An 18,602-nucleotide genomic window follows, 5' to 3' on the forward strand; every position below is an offset into this window, starting at 1 on the left:
CTGGCTTAGCGGGTCCAGGCACCTAGGATCGGTGTAAAGTCTGACAGCACGTCGCGAGGTTCGAGTCCCGTTCCTGACGGCCTTTGCTGCGTGTCACTCCACATCTCTCTCTCTCTCTCTCTCTCTCTCTCCCTGTTTCCTGTCAGCCGACTGTCCTGTCATTAAAGGCATAAAAGGCCAAAAATAAATCTTGAAAAGAAAATACTTTATTTTTTGGCAGAAGTTGTACGCGACACTTTGTCGCCAGAGCCCTCCTCAGCCACGAGACCCCCCCCCCCCCCCCATTTTTAGTTGGTTACTGTCACAATATATTTCTCTACTGACAGACTGTCAGTAGAGAAATATATTTGGTGGATATATTTGTATATCTTGGCTGTGACTAGCAACGTTCCTGTGTTATGTAAAGCTGTATGTACACGCTCACATGTCATTATGTGATATTCAAATGTTGATTGATCAGCAACAGCCCACCTCAAAGTGTCATGAAGCATTTGTCTTGGCTGTTAAGAGCCCAGTTCACCATATGCAAAACATAATTTTTCATATTATTATATATGTTTTTTAAAGAAGTAGTCAAATGAATAGCCGAATGATATTTCCAGGTTGGCTTGGATTTGCATTAATTACGACTGATCATTTCTGTCCTGTGATGCAGTGGCAGCTTACAGTATAGATACAGTATATCGTCTGTGTCCGGGACGAACCAGCTAACTCCATTTTCATTTTTTTTTTTTTCATAAATCAACGCTATTGAACACCCTTTACGTCTGTGTAAAAAATCAAAACATTTGAACCAATGAAAAGTATTAAAAAGCGCCTCTGACGAAAACTCCTAACTCCATTGGATCCTCAAACTGTCCGTCAAAAACAAACAACTCCCCCCTCTCCTCTCCAGTGCTGCTTTTTTCACAGCATGAGTAGAGCACGCTGCGCAGTGAACGAGGAGGATCACGTTACAAACTCCCTGTAGTCTGTTAAAACTATGGAGTGTACCTGTTTTTTTTTAACAAACTTAGCACTGACACTAATGTTATGAAAACAAGTAATTATATTTCTAAAATCTATGAAGTGTTTAATGAGGAGAGCAATGTGACAAGAAGAAAGGCGTTCATAGCATTTCTGCCGCGCTAGTTCTTCTACCTCTTTGCAGAAGTTATTGTAATATTTAAAGTCCTGTTTATTATTGTAGGCCTATATAATAAGTGTCATGAAGCATCAGGGCATAAATTCACACGTTGTTGTGATGCATTGTGAGCTTGGAGATCCATTGTTAGCTTTTGGGAATGTGTACCCTTTTGAAACCTCTCCCTCAGCAGCGAGTGGAGCTATTAGGCCGTGTTGTGACCCTCCAAAAAGTGCCTAGAAAATGAATTTCGTTCCCACGTCTTGGATCTACTTTTTCAATGCATTTTTGCATAGACAATACCCTTGTGGACTTCGGGTTAAAATACCTCCGCACAAAATCCTGCAGTATTTTTTCACAAGCCAGAAATGTATATTAAAGTGAATAACCAAAAAACGAAAATCTTGTGCTGCTATTTTTGCTTGTAAAATATTGAAAATTTATTTTGGCAACACAAAATCTTTCTCAAATGTTATAAATACGTGTACCTAACATCTGAAACAAGTATTGGTGCCTTAGTGTACTCATGTTTGAATTTTGATCATGAAATGTAGAAAGAAAACGCTTCTACTGAAGTGATTGGTGCCCAGCACAATGAAACATACACATAGTACATTTAGCTAAAAGCTTATATTTCATACATAGAAAATGTCACAACCTACTATGTACTGAAAGGTAGGAGAAAAAAAGCAGCACTCCTTGGCCCAAAATAGCTGAAAATCAGCCCCCTAGATTGGAATAATGCCAAAAATGGACTAGAGTAAAATAAATAAATACACTAAAGCTCCAAATTATTACAACATATGGTATGAAATATTTATTAAAATACCAAAGTGTGTCACAGCATGTGTCATTTGTACATCAACCCTCCCACCCACCCCCCAGATCAGGCCTTCTGTGTCACTCACAGGTATGAACAGAGAAATGTTGGTTGACAGTGCAACAATAGTATACAAATATGACAAAATATGAAAGTGCAGACTGCATCTCCTGTGGATGACCACTGATCACACCATTGATGGATTAGGGGCACCAACTTGACTCAATGAGTATGTCTTGCAGCCCTGCATCACCAAATCTTTTTCCTAAAATACCTATAGGACATGTTCAGAGATGTTGCACTTGGTAGGGCAGTGAAAAACCAGCTGGGGGAAATCAGGGGTCAACCTCCACTTCAATTTATCCTGCCTGCAACATAAAATGTTAGGGAAAGATGAGCACAAGTGTATCAATAAAGATTAACAATGATAGCCAATTTAGTTTAAATATACTCTCATAGACGTTTTTGTGAGGGAATACATCTATAATATACTTTTCAGCATAAAGGTTTTTGTTTTGTTTCCCAGAACTGTCAAAGACACACATGGTATTTGAGTTACCTGTAGTTTGAAGCATCAAGATCCTCATGCTTCTTCACTGTGTTTACGAACATCCTTCGTAGCTGGTTTATTTTCAGCACCTCTTGGTCAACTATAAGCCATGGCGGATGACTCTCACAGAAGATCTTGTAGTGGTCAGCGAAGGGTCCAAGTAGGCTACTGTACTCAAGTAGAATTTTGAGGTAGTTTTACTTTCACAACGCGATGTGTTGTGAGCTTGTAGATATGCTATTTTCAATTGATTTTTTTCATGTGATAACATAAAAAATGATTTCAGTCTCATGTTAAAATGTGTCTCCCCCCAAATAAATCTATTGAAAATAGCAGATCTACAAGCTCACAACGCGTTGTGATGTGTTGTGAGCTTGTAGATCTGCTGTTTTCAATGCTTTTATCTGATAATACAATACATTATTTCAGTCTCATGTTAAAATGTGAGCCCCCCCCCCCCCCCCCCCGTGTGTGTATGTGTGTATGGCTCACCTGCTGACGTTTCTGTTTGAGAGAGTTGATCCTTCTGCCGTTTTACTCTCACATTAATCACATTAATGTATTTTTGTCAATAACACGCTGGTAGAATGTTGCATGAAACCCAGCGTCCTCAGGAGGCTTGTAAGGACCCATATCCACACAATGTTGATGTTTATATAAGTAACGTTGACGCACGTTCTGTAGTTGCCTTGAAACATTCAACCAGGTGTTTGCACTTTCTCCATTAACGGCCCGTACATCTACATAAACGTTCATATTTCAGATTTAAAATGCTAACCCATGGCCATGGATGTTACAATTATGTACGGGCCCAGAGAAGTACCTGTATCTTCCGTATTGTTCAATAAAAAGCCTGTTAATCCGATCGGTGGCCATTTTTACCATATCCTTTCAACTACGCGACCCTATCGGATGGGAGGTGTATTGCACTCTGATACATTATACATCTGTGAGAAAATGGCCACCGATCGGTTAAGAATACTCTTTATTGAACAATACGGAATATACGGGTATTTCTGCGGGACCATACAGAATTGTAACATCAATGGCCATGCGGTAAGCACTTTATATTTGAAATCTGAACGTTTATGTAGATGTACGGGCCGTAAATGGAAAAGTGCAAACACCTGGTTGAAGTTCGGTCGGGACAGACGACCGTCGCATATCCATGGCTTGTTGTACATGTATCCCATCTTGTCCGTGTAAACTCCTGAACCTCTTCTTTCTGGACAGACATACGATTCATATAGCATCGTTTCGAGTCCTTTTGCCGTGCTTTTGAAGGATATTTTCATTGTTTTGACTTATTTTCTTCAGACTGTACTGTTGCTATGGCTGTTGTTGCAGGAAATGGTGGAAATAGAGGCGACCCCATTGGTTGTAACGGGAATCACGTGCCAAAAACCGCACCACCCCTTTGAAAGTATTACGACGCTGCTAAGGAAATAGTACCGACTTTTAAACACTAATTATATAAATACTGCGCCAGGACAGATGTCGGTAATTTTTTTTCTTACTTACTACCAATAGATCTTTTTTAAGAAGCAGAGATTATTTAGGTCCACTTGATGGGAACGAAACTGAACGAAAAGGACCTAGCCAACATGGCCTATATTGTTGTTTGGACACCTAACTCCATTTCAGCTTGATTTCTGCTCGTCTGAAACTACTATCTCCACTTGCGCTGGGTAAAGTGTTGATTTACCCGCGATTTGGGTAAAGTGTTGATAATATAATGACACATGCAAGTATCTGACAATATATAAAGTCACTATACCAACTTTGATGAGGCAGTATTGCTTTGTTTTAAAAATATAAGGTTTTCTTCATTTCCAGAAAAACGTATATTTTGTTTTTTCGTTTCCTGAACAATGAGCGTTTTGGAGTTAGCAGGTTCAGGCTGGACAGCAGAGATATATATCTCAGTATAAAAATACACGACTTATTCCCTCTTTATAGCTTCTCGGGAATCACCAGCGCTCACGGGGGAGATCTACAGTATGTGTGGTGGTTGCAGAACCCCTTCCCTGGGCCCCCCATCACCTATTTATAATGTACATGGCGAGAGTCTTTAAAGTTTTTAAACCCCCCCCCCCCCCCCCCGGACCAGACCGTCTCTCTTTTTTTTTTTTTTTTACAAGACTGAGACATTGAGCCGGTCCAACCCAGGACTCCACCCCTTTACACATTCTGCCTTGTCTGTTAGCCTATTCATTGGTGCAGAGCTAATGGCAATTTATATGGCTTCTGCCACACTTAGGAGGAATTTTCCATATTATGTTTGATGTGTGATTTTTTCGGTGCTGTCGGACCGCTGCATGGAGTGTGTGTGCTGTGAGAAAGCAGAAAAATGGATGGAAAATCTCTCTCTTTCTCCCTCTCTCTCTCTCCCTCTCTCTCTGTGGCTGTTCTTTTTCACATGACGTGCAGTCTGTTAGATGCTCCGTGCACACAATGAGCAGACACTGTGCAGTGTGGCAGAGATCTCCGTCATGAACAATGGATGGAAAAAAGGCTCAAGTCAAACTGTATGGGATTCTAAATAGGGCAATCCTATAGGGTCCATCTCTCTCTGTATACACCCCCACATTGAAGCTGATCTGAGGGGAAGGGGATGGGGGGTGGGGGGGAAGGGGGGGGATGGTTAAAACTCCTCTTGTTATGCTCTCCATCCCACTGCGGAAAACGTGATTACTTTTTGTGCTAAAATCCTCGTGCATGCGTTATTGTTCGCCTCGCATTGTGGCTCTATCTCCATTTGACACCATTCTATTTTCCCTCTGATTTCTTTTTTTTCCCTCTCTCTTCCTAAGACATAAGAACAAAGGGAGTGAGATGTCAGAACTTGAAGCTTGTTTATTTCAGAATTTAGCCACTGGGCTAGAGAGGGTGAAGGAGAAGTCCACGCAGAAAAAAAGTGTAAAAGACAAGGTTTGAAAGATCCAGTGCAAAGATACGAGATTTCTCTCTGCCGCAGTGTGCAAAGCCAACCGCGTTGTGCAACGAGCGTGAAAAACAGTAGATGTGGGTGAATTCTTTTTGAGACGGGGCCATTGTGTGTGAGGCCAGCCTGACACAGCGCCTTCCTAAAAATAAAGTCATCATTCAGTCTGAAACACACTGGCCTGGTAAACATACAGAGGGAAAGACACACACACACACCAACCAACCAACCACCACAATGCCTTGGAAATGACATGCCAACGCTGTCATAAATAATCCATGAATCACTGCTAAAAGAGCAGACAGATGCACTGGCACAGCAGCACACATGTAGGCCTACAGTAATGTTACCCCACGTGGCCGGGGAGGGGGGTGCCAAAATAGCAGATCTACAAGCTCACAACACGTTGCACCGCAATGCGTTGTGGGGCTTATAGATCGGCTATTTTCGGAGCAGGGGGCGCCACGTCATACGACGACGAGCCATAAACAAAAGTGGAAATAAATCATGCAAGCAAACAGAATTGTTGGTATAACAAAAACACTAATAATAAGGACTCGGAGCGCCCTGCAGAAATATTTCTGTTTCTCTCTAATCTCATTGTCATCAAAGAAAAACAGAAAAATAGATAGAAGAGAAAAGAAGTGGTGGGAGGGGGGGGGTAGACATACACTTCAAGCCATCCTCGGCGCACTCGGCTAGAAAGCACAAGCCGGCGCAACAACCGCAACAGCAGCGTTCCACGGCCTCCCTGGTTGTACGTGCGTTTTTTTTCCACCCTTTTTTTTGTATATATATCGTCTCAAATTGAATATTCTCTCTCATCCCTGCCGCTGAGCTTTAAGCGCTTCGGGGGAGGAGGAGGGGGAGGTGGAGGTGGGGAAAGAGAAGGGAGAGCCTGTATTTTTTTATTTTTTTACTTCCTTATACCACCTCTTTAGGAAAATGGATATATTTAGAAATAGGGACATTAAAGAATAACACCCCCCAACACTAAAGACATGGGGAGGAAAAAAAGTGCTTAAAGAGCCACATCCTCCCCCATGATAAATCACATTACGAGAAAACAGCGAACGGGAGGAAAGTGTGGAGAGAAGGTAAACAATAGGTTTATTCAGGGTTCGATTTGCTGGGGGGGGTCCATGCTTCTGCTTTTGATATCCCCCTCCTCCGGTCACTCATTGTTTTATCGTCAGTGGGGATTATGTTATCTCCCTGACTTCTGGTCAGACTGAATTCAACGTGTGCATTTTCTTTCGATGCGTTTTGATATTTATGTAATATCACAATCTAACTAGCAGATCTACAAGCTCATAGCGCGGCACTCGGTGCCGCGCTATGAGCTTGTATATCTGATAGTTAGATTGTTGAATTGAATTTGAAAAAGATTCCCCAGGAAACAAAGTACCCCAGGAAACAAAGTACGTACATATTCTGTAGGGTTTAAGCGGTTAAAGGTATGCTTATTATAATACTGTATGACCATTAGTCTGTTTAAAAAAGACGTATAACATAGAGGCACCGATCATCTTAAAAGTGCACACGCTCACACACACGCACACGCACACACACACGCACACACAAAACGCACACAAAACAGTCAGGAGTGTTTTTTTCTCACGGTCACACGGTGCATTAAACTATAGTGCACCATTCAAACTTTCATTTTAAGTGAGAAGTTATGTGTTATGTGAGGTTATATACTGTATGCGTTATGTGAGGTTGTGTGTGTTATGTGAGGTTGTGTGGTATTAATTTATTTATTTATACCCCACCAGTTAGTTCAAAGGAGTCTCCTCATAGCAACAACGTGTAGCTTTATATGCCAACTAGATCCTCTGGCAACCGTTTGCCTTTCTGACTTCTATTCTAACGTCTTCGGGAAAACCTTGTATGTCCAAAAAACGTTCATTTTTTATCGCTATTTTAAAGAAAGAAAGAAAATGTTGAAAGCAGCCGATCTACAAGCTCACATCGTGGCGCGTTGTGAGCTTGTAGATCGGCTATTTTCAATACTTTTGTGTGACACTCTTGTGTATGTTGAAGAAGGGCATTTATGGACGCCAAAAAATATATATAAAAAGATGGAGAGAGAGATGCGAGGTTTCTGCCCCCGACAGCAACGGTAACTAAGCATTGCTTGTTATTGGGTCAGTTACAGCTAAAAGTTTTTGGAAATGACCACAGTACATAATTTGTGCTACAGAACATGGTGAATAATGAATGCGTCTGATGCCCCACTTGATCCGCTGCCAGTGGTAGAACAGCGCCGGTCTGTGATCAGCTCCGCACCTCTCTCATTAAACTCTGAGGCTTTTCGCTATAGGTTACCTCCATCTCTCTCTCTCTCTCTCTCTTTCTTTCCTTTTTGCACGGATTATGCAGCATAAACACTGAATAATGAGACCTCATCATGACAGCACGCTGTTTTTTTTTCATTAATGCATTTTAGTCTCAAGAAGCTGCTTTTTGGGTTTGTTTTTTTCCCCTTTTTAATATTTTTTTTTGGTTTTCAGCTCAAATTCATCTTTTTTTCACTCAGTGCCAATTGCCTAAACTGTAATCCTGGGCGCTACTCTCCCTCTGCCAGCCTGGGGAGAGCCCCGAACTGAGCTCACGCTTCCTTCAATGCATGAGGAGTGAGCAGGCCGCTTCTTATCACCTGACAGGGGGGGGAGTTTCCCCGGTTGGACGTATAGCGCGTGGAAGGAACACGTTATTCCCAACCAGTTCCTTTCCCCTCCATCAGGCTCCCCGCATCGCATCGCGACGCGTTGTGAGCTTGCAGATCTGCTATTTTCAAATACTTTAGTACTTTTACTTTAGATACTGTCAGTACATTCTGATGCCAATACTTTTGTACTTTCACTCAAGTAAATTTGGAACTCTGGACTTTTACTTGTAACAGAGTATTTATATATTGCAGTATTGGTACTTTTACTTAAGTAAATAATTTGAGTACTTTTTCCACCACTGCCGCACGCACCTGTGGGCTGTATTGTCGAGCAAAACTCTGTGGTCCCCGAATCTACATTATGAGACCTTTAAAGAGGGGAGAGATTTGCCTGGACAGGACCAGAAAGCAAAGGGAGCCGGTCCGAGAGGGCTTGGTGTCATTATAACACAGAAGAAGTGCAACGGACCCCCAACCAGCCCTGCGGCTGCTCATCAGTACTTGTCACCAGAGCGGGGGCTTCATTAGTCACTGTCCAGATGATGGGGCCTCTTGTAAAGGATAGCTCACCCCCCCCCCCCCCCTGTGGAGAGCCAAGTGTCCTCGCAAATAAGCTGCTGACCTCCTGAGCATCCCTTGTGCTAGAGTAGGGGGGGGGGGGCAAAGATGAGGAGGACAGACCCTGAGAGGTGTGTGTGTGTGTGTGTGTGTGTGTGTGTGTGTGTGTGTGTGTGTGTGTGTGTGTGTGTGTGTGTGTGTGTGTGTGTGTGTGTGTGTGTGTGTGTGTGTGTGTGTGTGTGTGTGTGTGCGTGTGCGCGCGCAGACCGCAGGGTACATATACGTCCAGGCCAAGTCAGGGCAGGGCCTCTCCGTCTTTGGGGGTAGATCCTGGGAGCTGTTGACCCGCCCCTGACCCCCATCCCGTACAATGAAGTTTAGCCGTGCGGTGACTCCTGCATATGCTCCGATGATACGGCAGATTCCACCAGAAAAGCAGGAGAAGAAGGGGGGGAAAAAAATGTCTGGGGCCCCCACTGAGGGAGAACGGGAGAGCCAACAGTGACGTTAATCCGCTCGCTCAATGAGCAGGAGTTGTGGGGGGGTTGGGGGGGGAGAAGGACCATCTCTATGGCCTGATTTATATGTATAAAATCGCTGATCTACAAGCTCACGACGTAAATCAGGCATAACGGGGATGATGATGAGAAGAAATCCCTTCCGCGGCTTTTTTGATGTCTTGTCTTTTGATTGTGTCTCCCCCCTCTGTGTTATGTAAATGGAAGCTGAGAGGACATGTCCGTCCGTCGTTTTGGACGGCGTGCCTGATGGATGATCTCTCTTTGATGCCGTAGCGTTCTTTGGATCTCCAGCAAGACAACGATACACAGGGGCTTTTTGATATTCATTTAATGCACCTCTTTATTATGAGCAAATTCACTGACATTGAATTTAGATTAGTTTTGATACATTTTGACGATGGGGGGAGGGCATAAACAGCGTTTGAAGTGCTGCGATTTCAGGGACACTCGCTTCTGAAGTTGTGTCTGTAAATCCGATGCTTGAATTAGCTAATGAATTATTAACACGGATTCAATTTTAATTAAAGATGTGAGTAATATTAGGTGTCAGCATTCACTTTTTTATGTTGGCTGAAGCTATTCCTTAAAGGGACTCATATACTAAATTTAGCCAAGGACAAAAACTAAGTTCAGAATGTGTAGTGAAAAGATTTGGACAAGAATTGGAAGATATGGTGCTGCTGCGATGGGGTCCTCAGGCGTCTCTTAGTGAGTTGTGGTGTGCCTGCATTAAAAGAGTCAGAACATTAGTATCCAACATATTTGGATAGCATCATTGCTTCTGGGTTGAGACCCAAACCCAGTGGCCATCATTAGGTTCTGATTAAGGAATCATTTTCAATTGAAATATTTTTTTCTATAGTAGAATAATGTCTGGCTACCAGTTCTGAGCTAAACATCGGCGCTGACGATGGCACTTCAGATCTACAATCTCACAACGCATCGCACTTTTTAAAAAATCTCATGTTTTAAAAGGCCTGAGGTTCCGATTCTACAAAATGTCTTCTAAATCCTAACAGTTTTTTGAAAAAAACGTAAGTTTAGAATATTGTTTCGCTTTTTTATTTTGTATTATTATAATTTTTTCTTACTTTTGTTTGAACATTTCAGAAAAATTGCCCAAAAAGGGGGACACACCAGGTTGAGAGTGGTGAGGTTGCATCATTCATTGACGAGCAACCCCATTCAAAGACGCCATCGGTGCAGCAACAGCTGACTGCATTGTCACCGTAAGGCGACATGACAGGCACCCATCTGGCATGTGATGCATACACAATGCACAGCAGCAGCAGCACGTCTTCCCCCCCTAGGAGCACCCTACTGTATCCGCTGTAGGAGCATGGGGAGAGAACGGAGAAGGCTTGCTGTGTGTAACCCCCCCCCCCCCCCCCAAAAAAAAAGACCTCACAATCACATCACTTCACCTCAAAACCCTCTCTTTTTTTCTCACGGAGCCCTTTTGTGCTTTCCCGACAAACGACGTGTTCAATCGCATTATCATTACAGAGGAAATCAGTCATATTTAAGCCTTTGTGCTGTCAGTTGCCCCACAGTCTCGGCTGTGCGCTGCCAAAGCCAGCGTGGCAGGACATAAGATGCATGAGAAATGAGATTTGCATAAACAGCAATGCTCTGTCATTTATTTATTTTCCTCTTTTCTTGGTTGAGGGGAAAAAAAGAGAGAGAAAGAGAGAGCAAAGGATCAGGGTTGCCAGATCTGCTTATTATAATTTCCCGCAAGATTTTATTTAAAAATAGCCGATCTACATGCTGCACAACGCGTCGCGAAGCTGTGAGTTGTGAGCTTGTAGATCTGCTATTTTCAAATAGCTGATGTACATGTTAAAGTGCTCATGTGGCCCATAGTCGCTTCTTTTGGGCTGGTTTTCCTAGACCTGCGTTGCTTGTTTCTCTCACAGAATCTGGCAACACTGCAAAGGATGCAGGCTGCTTGCACGGCGTGTCACAGCGGCTGCTTCAAACAGGTGTTGTCACCACCAGGGGGGTCGGGGGGCTTCACTGGAGAGATTATTGTAATAATGACATAATGACCTCATCCGCCTATAGTGTATATATACGCTGTCACTCGTAGCGGTGGAGCGAGCGCACAACAGCGCCTGTGGGGTCTTTTGAGTGTAAATCGTTATGCGCTAAGTGAGTTAATGCAGTGGTTTTCTGTTTTTATTTGTGCCCCGAGGCGCACCAATGGGCAAGTCAATATCTCAAGGCACGCCTGAATTCATATAGCGAAACTAGACACAGATCTACGAGCTCACAGTGCACCACACGGGGATGTGTTGTGAGCTTGTAGATCTGCAATTATTTTTGCTATTTTTGAATGCTAGAGGTTCGGGCCGCTATACGCAGCCCTCACATCTAGGGTTCGGTCCGCCCTCACTCCTAGATTTCACCACTGATCTGACCGAAATGCCCATGTATGGAAATATCTGTATATGTCAGTCCTTGTCCCTTTTATGCCCATATATGGAGATCGCTGATGTCGTCAGTATATATATGCCAATTTATGGGCATGCCCCCTTTTGTGCCCATATATGGTGCTGACTGATTTGTTTGCGCCTGATGCCATGACGACACATTGAGGTTAGACAACACACTCCATATTTGGGAGTAGCTCCTTATATGGTTATGGCTGAGTCATAGTAAATGGTAAATGGTTCATTTATATAGCGCTTTTATCCAAAGCGCTTTACATAGATTGTGCATTACATTCACACACACATTCACACACCGATGGCGGAGGAAACTATGCAAGGCACCGACCTGCTCTTCGGGAGCAATTAGGGGTTCAGCATCTTGCTCAAGGACACTTCGACACAAACTCTGGGGGAGCCCGGGATCGAACTGGGAACCTCGCGGGCTCCCATCCGGACGCTCTACCGGGCCACTCTACCCCTGAGCCACTGCCGCCCATAGTGACATGAGCGGGACAACGTGTTCCGCCGTGGTCCGCCGGCCCGCCAGATATAGGATTTGTGTGGACATTTATTTTTATTTTGTTTCATTTTTTTGTTTCACCTATAATGACAGGTTGAAAGTGGTATGAATATTTTTTTAGATTAGCGAAATCTGTCTCTCTTTTTGTATACACTGGTGTGTCTCATGGCACACTGTTTGGGAACCACTTACAGTACACTCAATGGGCTAATGACCGCTATTTCCAAAGCACAGCGAGGGCGTCACTTGCCAAAAAGAACTGAATGGCTTTTGATCTGTTCTTTTTGGCAATAGACACCGTCGTAGCGCGGAGCGTAAATCTCGCTAAAGACGTGGGAGCTGGTCCAAGTGAACAAACTTGATCAAACAGTACAGCGGGTACAGAAGCATGACAGAGCCATAACCGAACCGAACACATGTTTACAAAGACAACAGCACATGAGGGCTAGGCATCTTGACATGCCTATTCCACACTGTGAGAGTGTCCACCTGCCAAGAATAGCAGTCTATATTACGTCCCTGTTTTATGCCTTTCACTCTCAGCGTTCTTGTTCACTTTCTAGTTTGGCCTAATTTCTGTTTGGGCTCAAATGCATGGATATTGGCAGTGGTGGAAAAAGTACTCAAATGTTTTACTTAGTTAAAAGTGTCAATACTGCAATGTAGAGATACTCTGCTACAAGTAAAAGTCTGGGATTCAAAATTTACTTGAGTAAAAGTACAAATGTATTGGTTTCAAAATGTACTTAAAGTGCCAAAAGTAGAAGGTACTCGTTGTGCAGAATGTCCCATTTCACAAGTTTTCAAATATATAAAATGTATACAAATCTTTTGAAAATAGCAGATCTACAAGCTCACAATGCGTCGCATTGTGAGCTTGTAGATCGGCTATTTTCAAATGGCCAAAATGTATATGGGGCTGAAGTGGTAAATTTTTTGTAATGATATTCAAAAGGAACTTGTAAGTTGTCAAATAATTGTAATGGAGTAAAAGTATAATATTTGCCTCTGAGGCGTAGTGGAGTAGAAGTAAAAGTACTGAAAATTGGACATACTCCAGTGAAGTACAGTATTTGAGTACATGTAATTAGTTACTTTACACCACTGGATATTGGACATTTTCCAAACAATACATGATGTTTGTTAACCTTCTTCTTTGGTGGACCTTATCTGTCTTCTGATCAAGATTCAAAGTCAGAGCTGTGATGACTACCCTCACCTTTTAAAACGGTCACATACATTCATACTGTATACGACAATACAGTAAGGTAAAGTAACTAAGTACATTTACTCAAGTACTGTACTTAAAGGTTTCGTGACATTCAGTTTTACAACACCTTAAAAGTATTTATCATGGTCCTTAAAAAAACGTATATTAAAAGTTTTAACTGAAAAAATCCACTCCAGTGAGCCATGGCAGGATTTTTTCTCCACCCCCCCCCCCCCCCCAAAAGGAATGGATAGGGGAGGGGAGGGGTGGAGAGGAGAGGGGGCGGGATTAATGGACTGTGACATCAAAGTCCAGGGGCCAATCACAGATTACTTCTACTACTTCTACATTTCGGCGCTTCTCCGGGATAGTTCAGTCTTCTTTCACTTTCTCCACGCTGTTTGTTGCCCCCCGCCCTGTGCTTCAGCCAAGCCCCCAGAACCCAGTGGTTTCATTGAAGCGGAATGGACATGCTGGCCATTTGAGGTACTGCAGCTTGGGCCACTGTCACGAACGAGCGAAAACGGTTTCGACCAATGGGCTCGACTCACGAGCGTGTGCGCACGAGCTTGCGCACGGGGCCGCACGCTTCTGTGACGCAAAACGCGTCACAGAAGTGACGCGCAGAAGCCCCAAATAGGCCTCGCCCACCACCTTTCACAACCCGGGAGAAGGGGTGATTTCGGCCCATGCGCTGTGTGAGCAACTCAATGCAAGTGGATGGGAGGGGATATCCGGTGCCCTCTCTATTATTTTTAACTCTATGGCTTCAGCACCTAAAGCCCTTCCGTTAAGCTGGCACTGACTGGGCGTGGCGCTTGTCCTTCATAATCCCTTATGCCCTGCTCAAGCACCTGCTATTCATATGCCTCCTGCAGGGTCGGGAGGGAGGGAGCACCCTGCGGTGCGCTCGGCCAACCGTACCGCCTTCATCAGGGCTTTGTACATGTTTGGAAATGTTCTTTTAGGGCTATAATCCTCAAAATACGGGTGTCAGGGTTAAAGTGGTTAAAAACTGAAGAGCCTGCTTTTTTATATTGATATACAGTATTTAGTTACAGTTGTGCACATCCACACAGTATTTGATACCAAGTGCACCAGGCAGCCTGACGGCACATTACAGTCAATTCCAGAATTATTGATGCCACATAGAAGCATAAAATATATGAGATAGTTATATATTATAAATGTGTTCATTTGTTGCTTGTTTACCCATATGACTCCAAATGTGGGCAATTTCAGCCCAATCTGAGCCCCTTTCACTTCCATTATACATTTAAGTTAAATATATATATTTTTAACCCATTAAGACCTGAAGCCGATTCTACAAATGTCTCCTATAAATCCTAACAGTTTTCTGAAAAACATGCGTTTCTATATCAGTGGTGGTCAAACTTTTTCATGTCAAGGACCCCCAAAATTATATGTATTTTGCCGCGGACCCCCATCTAAAAATATTTTGTTCCAGGGACCCCCCAGAAGCAAGGATTTGAGTTAAAAATTTTCGCTTTAAAAGAATATAAATATATTAATTTGCACACATTTTCTCAATTTTTCAAAAATAGCAGATCTACAAGCTCGATATGAGCTTGTAGATCGCTATGAGCTTGGATATCTGCTATTTTTGCCTCATACAGGCCAGCATATTTTTGGAAAACTCTCAAGTGTGTGGATATACTGTAGGCCTACTTAGGTTTTCTGTTTCTCAACGTCCCTCTTGGACTCAGACCACATGTTTTCCATTGGGTTCAGGTCTGGGGGGTTAGTGATGATGGCCATTGCAGAAACTTTTTATTTTGTGTCCACAGAACCATTTACCGTGCGGTTTCTGACCTGTGTGTGTGTGTGTGTGTGTGTGTGTGTGTTTGAGGCTGTTGAAAGGTCCAGCAGCCCAGACATCTCTGGACGGAGGCAGTGGGATTTTTGGGGCTCAAATGTTCCCGGATACCCTGCGGAATCCATTATGCCTTCTGGCGGAAAAATAGACCCAAAACATCAATGATTCACCACCATTTCATCACCGTCGGGCAGAAACCTGCCCATATTATATGTCCATATTTCATCTTTTTATGTTGTTTCATAAATTAATGACCTATTTTAAACTTTGCCTTATGACAGTCTCGCGCAAAATTAGCGGAAATAGCCGAAGCTCACAATGTGGCGTGATGTAAGCTTGTCAATGAGATATTTTAGCTGTTTTTGAAACTATTTGAATATTTTCGCCTATAATGACATGGCCCAAAATAAGGACAGTGGTTGTTAAGTGTGTCCGTGGGTCTTATAAATATTTAACCAATTAAAAGTATTAACAAGTTTGTGACTAAATAACTACATTGGATTCATTGAAACACAGGTTATTTTTTGACATTCTCTGGAGTGGTTCGGGATGGTTTAGGTCCTAAACTGTGCTTTTCCCTGTACGTTTCCTCAGGATAATGTCAAACATGTTGATACGAGACACGGCCAAAGCGCTTCAATCTGACCACATTCTGTTCCAGTCGTGATTCCAGTGATCTTTGGCAAACTGTGAGCGCTCGAGTTTATTGGCAGGTCTCTGTGAGGGCTCTCTGCATGCTGTGTGGGTACTGCATGGCTATGGAGGTGTTGTATATTGTAGTTATTGATCGGGAAACCTGTAGACATCGGCATGTGACCAAAAAAAACAGTAGTGTAAAGTAACAAAGTACATTTACTCAGGTACTGTACTTATAAGTACAATTTTGAGGTACTTTTATTCCTACTCCACTACATCTCAGCAAGCTCTCAGCAAGCTGAGATGCGTCGCAATGCGACGTGATGCTCACACGTCGCATTGCAACGTCACAACACATCGCGTTGCAACGCGATGTGTTGTGCTTGATTTTTGCCTTATGTTCACATATTATGACATAAGGGACAGTAGGGTTCATAACATTGAGGTGAAGTGCCAAGATGTCTCAACAGATCTGGGACTGGGAGAAGCTCAGCCAGGCGAGCCTTAAGTCTCATAAGAAGCTTAGATTCTTTCAACATTCTTATCCATCCAACATACACAAATAAGTGAAATCTTAATCTTGATAACAAAATCCTGTATGTTTATTTTTAACGTTACAATGTTGAGCCGTAGCATTGCAGACCTAATTGTGACATGCTGGTTTCAAATCTCTATCTCTCTCTATCTATCTATCTATATATCTATCTCTCAATCATGCCACCTGCGTTTAATGAAGAATGACCTGCACAATTATTGATCAGATTCCCTCCTGGTTGAACATAAAGAGGTCTGGCTTCATCAGATAGCATGGCTATACTCCTAAAGCAAAGACTATGTTACATCGCTGTCCTCAACTGTACCCAGAATAAAGCCTGACTGGCAGCTAGGAGATCAAATCTATGTGCTTTTCTCCACCAATAACTTTGGTGTGTGTGTGTGTGTGTGTGTGTGTGTGTGTGTGTGTGTGTGTGTGTGTGTGTGTGTGTGTGTGTGTGTGTGTGTGTGTGTGTGTGTGTGTGTGTGTGTGTGTGTGTGTGTGTGTGTGTGTGTGTGTGTGTGTGTGTGTGTGTGTGTGTGTGTGTGTGTGTGTGCTCGTGTGTGTGTGTGCTCGTGTGTGTGTGTGCTCGTGTGTGCAGACGTGTACACGTGCACACATGTTTGTGGACATGTGCGTGTTTGTGTGTCGGCGAGCGTGCACACACATGTGCATGCAGTTGTGGGAAAAAGTACTCAAATGTTTTGCTTAAGTAAAAGTATCGATACTGCAATGTAGAAAGTACAAGTAAAAGTCCGGAATTCAAAATTTACTTCAGTTCTGTCAGATAACTCACAAATAGATTGAACCAATATTATAGACCGAATATATTGAAACAATATTATAGAATGAGAATACAAGAGTGGATGTAATATTTTATTTTGGCGTTCAGGCTCTGCTATATTTTTTCTCCCTGCTCAGCACAGACCCCCCAACCCCCCATGGGGAACAGAACCAATAGCAGAGCCCACTGGTGGTGCTGGGGTGGTGGTGGGAGCAAACGGCGCATGACAACACCCATAACACACAAAGCGGACGGAACACAGATGTAAGTGAACTTAAATAACCCGCCCGATTGGACAGCTGACTGCCACGTCAGTGTATGACGTACTGTATGCGTCTGCGTGACGCTGTAAACAGCCACATAGAATGAGCATGCATGTAACCTCTCGAGTGTGCTGCCAGAACTAACGGGCAGGCTACGTATAATTAAAAGTATGGTATCAAAATGTACTTAAAGTACCAAAAGTAGAAAGTACTCATTAGGTAGAATGTCCCATTTCACAAGTTTTCAAATATGAAAATCTTTTGAAAATAGCAGATCTACAAGCTCACAATGCGTCGATGTGACGCATTGTGAGCTTGTAGAGCGGCTATTTTCAAATAGCCAAAGTTTAAATAAGGCCCCTAGGTGGGGTTGGCGAAAGGGCCTACTCTGTGTGGAGTTTGCGTGTTCTCCCCGTGTCTCCTAGGGTAGTTAATACCCTCACAAAAACATGTAGTAATCCTGGTCACTATACCGCCTCTCCCATGACAGCCGGGGCGCCTGATGGAGGGGAAGGGAACTGGTTGGAATAACGTGTTCCTTCCACGCGCTACGTCCTACCGGGGAAACTCTCCCCTGTCAGGTGACAAGAAGGTCAGTTGGCTCTCATGTATTGAAGGAAGCATGAGCTCGGCCCTGGCCTCCCTGGCTGTGGGGGACTGGTGTAGCGCTGGTGTAGCGCCCAGGATCACTTAGGAAATTGGCACCGGGTGAAAAAAAATGGGTTACAAAAATCGCGGGATAAAAATGTATTAAAAAATAATAATAATAAGGCTGAAGGGGTTAATGTATGTTTTGTAATAATATTCAAAATCTACAAAGTAACTAGTAACTAAAGTTTTCAAATAATTGTAGTGGAGTAAACAATATTTGGATCCGAGATGGAGTAGAAGGAAAAAGGTATTGGAAATTGGAAATACTCAAGTAAAGTACAAATACCTCAAAATTGTACTTAAGTACAGTACTTAAGTTAATGTACTTAGTTACTTTACACCGCTGTGTGTGCACGGTGTGGAAGGACAGCCGACCTGTGGTTTTCACGTGGTCTCCACAGATGCACTGGGGCATCTCATTGACAAGCACATCTGTATTCCTGCTCGCGTTGCCTCCTCATCCCAGCCTAACTTCCTTTGCTAAGCTGCAAATTGACATTCTGGGACTCATCCACGAACACTTCTTTTTTGTCTTCTTCCA

This window comes from Gymnoscopelus braueri, assembly GCF_963280865.1.
Source record: "Gymnoscopelus braueri genome assembly, chromosome: 22".
Lineage (NCBI taxonomy): Eukaryota > Metazoa > Chordata > Actinopteri > Myctophiformes > Myctophidae > Gymnoscopelus > Gymnoscopelus braueri.